This window comes from Camelina sativa, chromosome 7 (genome assembly GCF_000633955.1).
Source record: "Camelina sativa cultivar DH55 chromosome 7, Cs, whole genome shotgun sequence".
In the NCBI taxonomy this organism is placed as follows: Eukaryota; Viridiplantae; Streptophyta; class Magnoliopsida; order Brassicales; family Brassicaceae; genus Camelina; species Camelina sativa.
The window spans coordinates 2,496,820-2,503,739 of NC_025691.1; the positions used below are offsets into that span (position 1 = coordinate 2,496,820).

The following is a 6,920-nucleotide window of genomic DNA, read 5'->3' on the forward strand; positions in this document are numbered from 1 at the left end:
TATGCTGTGATTAAATCATATTTTTCCTAATGATTTAGTTATTTTACACAATCTTAGTTAAATTAACTTGATTTTACGTCAAATATTCTAATATTCGTAGTGTTGATAAATAATTAAATGAGGATTTAACCCGTGTTAACACAAATTTCATAATATTTTATTAATTCCAACATGTCCACTTTATAACTCATCTACTATATGACCACATTATATAGTATTTTAAACTTTTTAATTTTACATATTCGTAATAATTAAAAATTTTATTAAGTATATATATGTTAATTATAATATTTAAATAAACGTCAATCGAAGTTTTTCTTACGTTAATAATCAAATCTCACAGGTTTTGGAAAACAAAATGGGAATCAAATTGTTGTTTTCTTTGTTTGTGAATGATTCAGATATAGAATATCTTCAAAACACAACATAATGTGTGGTTAAATATATGATAGTTTCTATTTCCATATTGATTATTATTTATTTAGTTGGAATGAAATGTAAATCTGTAGTAATGTTAGTTTTGGAAATTTTTTAGAGGTTAATGCTGTAAATAAATTTTTAAATAAACAAAAGTAAAAGGGCATAACACAAAATGTACTTAAAAAATGTTAATATAGATGGTTAGTGTTTGGAGTTTAATTATCTACTAGGAACGTTTTTTAAAAATATTATATTATAGTTAAAAAATTGTTATATTTTGTTTAAAAACTTATTTTGTTTGAGACAAACAATATTTATTTTTAATATTGCAATTGTTTTGTAAATTTACATATATCTTTTAAATACTAATTATTTTCAATTATTTTAGTATTTATTTGTTTGATGTGTATATTACAGTTTTATATTGTTTGTTTTTTGAATTTGCATGATTATTCTATGAAATATTTTAAACTAATAATTATAATATTATAATTGTGAGCAAATAAAATTTATTAATTTATCAGCTATTTTTTTTGTTTTACCAACCCACCGATGTGAAATATTAAATCACACATTTTTTCTTCACACGCATTACACATTTTATCTTCGTCTAAAAAAATTAAAAGCACAACACATGCATAAAATCTACATATTTATTAATCATATGTATTATATGATAATTCAAAAAAAATGAAATAAAAGAAATTTGATAGGAGAATAATAATTAAAAATCTTAACAAATTTTTTCGATATAGTTATTAAAAACAATTGTATTGTGTAGTTAGATATAAAATCTTAGTTTTTTAAATTCCACTTGCTTTCTAATTTTTTTAAATTAGTTAGTAATTTCTGTTCATAATTAATTAGAGAGAGAAAATAATTTTCTTTTTAAAACTACTAATTATATTTAAATAAAATATTATTCTAATATTTAAATTATATTTTTACCATTATTACAAAAATTAAATATTTTGTTTTTATTACTAATGACATGACAATGTAATTTTTTACACTTTATAAGATTAATTTCGTTTTTGTACTTCTCAATTAATATAGTAAGATTGTATATTGATATAAAATCAACTGGTTATATAGCTTTATAAGTAGTCTGTCATATAATCTTAAACCAACAATTTTTTTTAGATGCTTAAACATCCTCAACCACATTGTTCGATGTGGCTATGGAGGCGATATATATATATATATATATATATATATATATATATATATATTTGTGAACAAACAAAGGAAGAAAAGATTTTGACTGAATAATACTTTTATTAAATCTTAATCGATTACTGATGAATACTAGATACTCCTACTTTATACTACTAAGAGAACTTCTAATCTTCACTCTTCAAGTGAAGCGCCACAAACAGCCTCCAAATTCCATTTCTAGCTAGTCAACATTCCAAGGCTCTCACTTATGTAAATTCCAATTATGGCATGACTATCATGAGCGAATTAATGTAGCAAATGATCCAACAAACCTACCCCAAAACACATATCAGAGTGCAAGAGTTCCAAAACTCCAACTGTTGCAAAACCTTGGTTCCGCAGAGATATTATGAATAAATATGTCCATAAAATAAGGAACACCATAACAAGGCCATCAAAATTAAACTCTTCTCTTTCCGTGTCTTCTTGGGGGAATACATAAGTAGAAACGTCATGTTACTGATCGGGACTTGGAGGGACGTTGGCTTTGGGAAGTAGCCAAGCAAACCCACGACAAAAGTACCAAAAATGGTTTTGATTACCATAAAAAATTTGGACTATGTTGCTTTTCGTTCAGCCCAATGTCATGACATTAAAAATTTGGACTATGTGGCTTTTGGTTCAGCCCAATGTCATGACACTAAAAATTTGGACTATGTGGCTTTTGGTTCAGCCTAATGTCATTAACATATATGTATTAAAAATGACATTTTCCCAAGGCCACAAATTAATAAAAAAAATTTACGGCCATATATATTTTTAGTTAGATTATATATTTAGCTTGAAAATGTGTTTTGAATTTTTATTTTTAAAAATCCATGATATTTTGTTTATTATTAATGTTTTTTATTTTAAAAAATCCATGATATTTTGTTTATTATTAATGTTTTTATTTTATATTTCTTAATTTTTAATTTATATTAATATAGTATTATATAATGTATTAAATGTTTAAAATAAAAATGAAAAACCATATGAAACTTGAGAACTTGTATTAAAAATTTATACGAAAATATCTTTTTAATGAACTAAAAAAACGTTAATATAAAAATAAAAAAAGATGATATAATATTTGAGAGTCTATTTTACGTAAAAATATTTTTCTATGTTTTGTTTATATTTTGCACATGTTTTGCTTATTTTTTAATTGTATTAATCTAATAAACTGCAGTTGAACTGCACATGTTTTGCTTATTAAAGCTATGATTGGGAAGGAGTTGTCTCTAATCGTGAAGCCTTGTAACCTGGTTCTTTTGCTCCAGAAGCCGTGGATTTTTTTGCTCCTAAACCATAGTAAGTCTCTCGTGAAGCCTTGTAAAATGGTTGTTTTGTCGCATTTGCTCCAGAAGCCTCTTTCTTGGTATATCCACGCTGCTTTTCCTGTCACGGAAACAATAAGTCTCTCTCTCTTGGCAATGAAAGTATTAGAAATTTACCTCTTCTTCTCCAATGAGTAAGTTCAGCTCTTCCTCTAAGTCACGCTCATCGAAAGCTGGTGCCATAGCTTCATTGATCTCTGCTATATTTTTTTGTTGGTTGTCCAGAGCATCCATCAGCTCAGGGACACTAAGAAAGATATCAAATTAGAAGGTTTTTAGATAGAGATATCGTAATCTTATATAGACACAACTTACAGTGTTTTTAAACCATCTTCCATAGCCTTTGCCCCCGCCGTTAATGTTGTAGCTGTGTCAAGTGCAATAATAGAATTCTCAATGTTTAGGAGCTGCACGTTAAGGTTCTCAACCTGTTTTACCAATTCATCTTGTTGAACAGTAAACATAGCTTTGAGCTTTAAAGCATGTAGCGCAATTGTCTTATTCTTGCGTTTAGCGGCGGCAAGAGCTTTCTCCTCATGGGCTACTATTTTGTTTTCGATTTCTGTCAGCCTTTTATTATGTCTCGATATTGTACCCTCAATTTTAGTCTTAGTTTTTACCAAAGCTGCTGCTACTGGATTTTTCTTCTTTTTGACTGTTTCTTTAAGCTTTTTGATCTTTTTTTTTCACCAAGTCCATCTCTGCAAACATAGAGAAAAAGTTGCAAGAGGGATGGCAAATTTTGCAAAGTGAAAAACTCAGTCTGCAGTCGTAAATTTAACACTTTTGTTTCATAAATTGCACGCTCAAGTCAATGGCTATAACACCTAAGATGGTTTGTCAAAGAATCTTGAAAATATGGCAAAACCAAGAAAAGATGACAAACCAATTTGCATGCAACTATGAAATCGAATAGAAGAAGAATCAACAAATGACAAACCAAATATAAATCGATCTAGGAACCAGAAATACGAAACACAAACCAAATAAATCGATCTCTCAACCATTGCACGGTTTTAAGCGATACAGATCCAATAAAGCACAAATTATAAACCAATTAAATCGATCTCTGAACCATGGTTCAGGGTTTTAAGCGATACAGATCCAAGAAACCCCAATTACAAACCAAATAAATCGATCTCTGAACCATCGCAAGGTTTTAAACGATACAGATCCAAGAAAGTCCAATTACGAACAAATAATCGAATCGATCTCTGAAGTCTGAACCATCATCCCACGGTTTTAAGCGATACAGAAAGAAACAAATGACAAACCAAAAAAAATCGATCTCTGAGCTTCGATCGAACCTGTCGTCGTTGTCAAAGAATCTTTTCTCTCTGAAACCCTTCCGCCGGGGCAACTACGCCGACCTCCGCCTCAATCGCAGCTTTCTCTCTGGGTCCACCTTCCGCCGGCGCAAGCTCGGAGTGAATTGGTACGAAGAAATGGATCCGCCGGCGCAAAAGGGAGAAGACGATAGCAGTTAGAAAGGTTTTAGTCAGTCTGTTGTTATAACAGACTTAAAATATCCGCGCCTTGGATCTCTTGGAGATATATATATAAGCTGGTTCGTATTCCGGTTTGTTCCGGTTTATTATTCGAGTCTTTTCTTGTTGAGAAAGCTTCTCTGTGAATCATATCCAAAGGTGATAAATAATCATTCGTCTTATTGAAAAGGTGATGAGTGTAGTGCCTTTTCTTGTTGTATATATTGACTTTAGGACGTTGTCGTTTATAAATCGTTAATGTTTGGAGTTTTATAATCTAAGCTATATTGGTAGTATATTAGTCAATTGGTTATATAACTTACTTTATAAGTCGTCATATAAGCTTAATTTTTAGATGCTTAAACATCCCCAATGGCATTGTCGGATGTGGCTATATGGAGGCAGTGCTTGTGATAACAGTTACTAAACAGAGGAGTTGCTTGTGAAGAAAGAGTTAATGGTTCTGCGACGATTGAATCTTTGTGTTAGTACAACCCTGAACTGGATTTGATGATACTCATTACTCTCTTTTGGTTACCAATCTGGTTGAAGACAATAAAAATACAGGTATTGTAACTCCTTAAATGGACTGAAGCATTTGTTTGGTCCAACAGCTGGAGGACGCAAGGTCTAGTCTCACTAGCATAAGCTTCAGTCCTTACCAACAAAACAAACCAAGAGTGTCATCTGTCAGATTTGGGTGTAGTATATAAATCACATCATTGAGAAGAACAATCAATCTAGTCCGTCTATGATTAAATGTTACAGCTTCTCCAAGTTTGGAATTTTACAGAGAGAACGGGTCAACGCAAATAGTCAATAACTTAACTTAATTGGCATAGATTGTTATAGATTCTAAGAAATTTCATCAACACAAACAAACACCACTCATAATTTATCTATCTCTGGGAAACAACATTATGAGATAAACAGGTACACATACATAGATAAGAGCTACAGTCTACAGAAACAAAGTTAAAAGAAGAAGAAGAATTGTGTGGTCAGAGCTCCATCTTGCAATGCTTCAATCTCTCTTTTTTTGAGACTTTCCATCAGAACCAACTGTTTCGACAAAATGGTAACAGTAAAAAAAGAAAGTACAGTTTAGTCCCTTGAGTGTACCCAAACAAAGAAGACCTTACCTCTTCAAGAACAGGCAACCGCATACTCGCAAAGTAGTTAACGGTTAGCTCCGACGTCTCCTTTTTTCATGCGTGCTGAAGTGGTTACATGAAAACTAGTAGACGTAACAGCAATTAAGGCATGCATTAAGCAAAAGATTTAGTTGCGAATAACCCCGCAAATTTGTTGGCTTCCTCAGGCTCTGCGGCAGCTAAGCTTCATCCAGATAACATTTCTCAGATTTTGCAATGACATACATTTCTCAGCAATTAAGACATTAAGCAAAAGTCAAATAAAAGTCAACTCAAAAACTGGATCTTGAAAACAGAGAGAATCAAGAATTTTGTAATCATTAAAATCAGCCAAACTAATAAGGCATTATCACTAGATTTACTTTATAAGTTGACATATTAAAATTACCAATTCAATTTTGGCTTTTAGTTTTTTTTACACACAAGAAAAACGTGTTAAGTAATTAATTCTCATTCTTGTGTGTAAAAAAAAATTAAAAAGATAAAAGAAAATTAGGGTCATTCATTCTTAAATAATTTCTAGAATAATACAGTAGTAGTAACTGTAATACTATTACTTTCCCCACAAACTAAGTGTAAAATTAATTAAATGGTGTTAAGGCTAATCTGTTTAAAAATCTTCAATTAATTAAGAAAACGTTGTTGTGTAATCAAAGCAAAAAAGAGAGAGAGAGAGAGGGAGGGTCGTGTGTTAGAAGATAACAACAACGATCGAGACGAGACGACCCACTGATTCAATCTCCCCTTGGCATCTTTTTTTTTTCTGGTAACCAAGCTGAGGACTCTCATCAGTAGATCTTTCTTCTAATTTCTGCAATTCAGAGCTAGGGATTATACTGATTTGGATTATTTTTGCTCTGGAGCTCGACTTCCTGAGATCTGTGTTCCGTGGCTGGAGGGTATGTTTTGTTAAGCTGATCCTTTAGGTCTCTTCAATTGAGGTTAGTTTGATCGATTTGCTTTCATAATTTTTGCAATTAACCGACAAGTCTTCTAATGGCGGCTTTAGTTAGATCCACTACCATGTTTGGGTTTTCTTTTTTTTTTGAGATCTATTTTTCGCTCATTGTTTTTTTTTTTTATTGAATTGTGATTTTACTCACCTATTGAGATCTGATTATGGGTTTAGATTTGGGTGATGCTATTGAATCTCTGTTTTAAGAAGTTCTTATCTCTCTCTGTTTAATGATTGCCTACTTTGCTTATTAAAGTTGATATCTTCTTGCCATTTAATTAGTTTGGAACGCTCTACTCACGAGTTGTTGTTGTTGTTTATCAGGCTTGACTCAGTCTAGAGATTGTCAGATTGAGAAAGACAAATG

At 31.1% G+C, this 6,920-nt stretch overlaps 1 protein-coding gene across 4 annotated transcripts in view; it reads left to right on the forward strand.

Annotated features, from left to right (window-relative positions):
- The window catches only part of LOC104699978 (CMP-sialic acid transporter 3), a 13,034-nt gene continuing 12,350 nt past the window's right edge, over positions 6,237 to 6,920 (forward strand). For 2 of the 4 annotated variants that reach the window (XM_010415403.2, XM_010415400.2), the window contains exon 1: positions 6,237 to 6,539. The gene's annotated coding sequence lies outside the window, so the exon portion shown is untranslated. The remainder of the gene's footprint in view (positions 6,540 to 6,920) is intronic. The other 2 variants (XM_010415401.2, XM_010415402.2) reach the window with 2 other exon arrangements.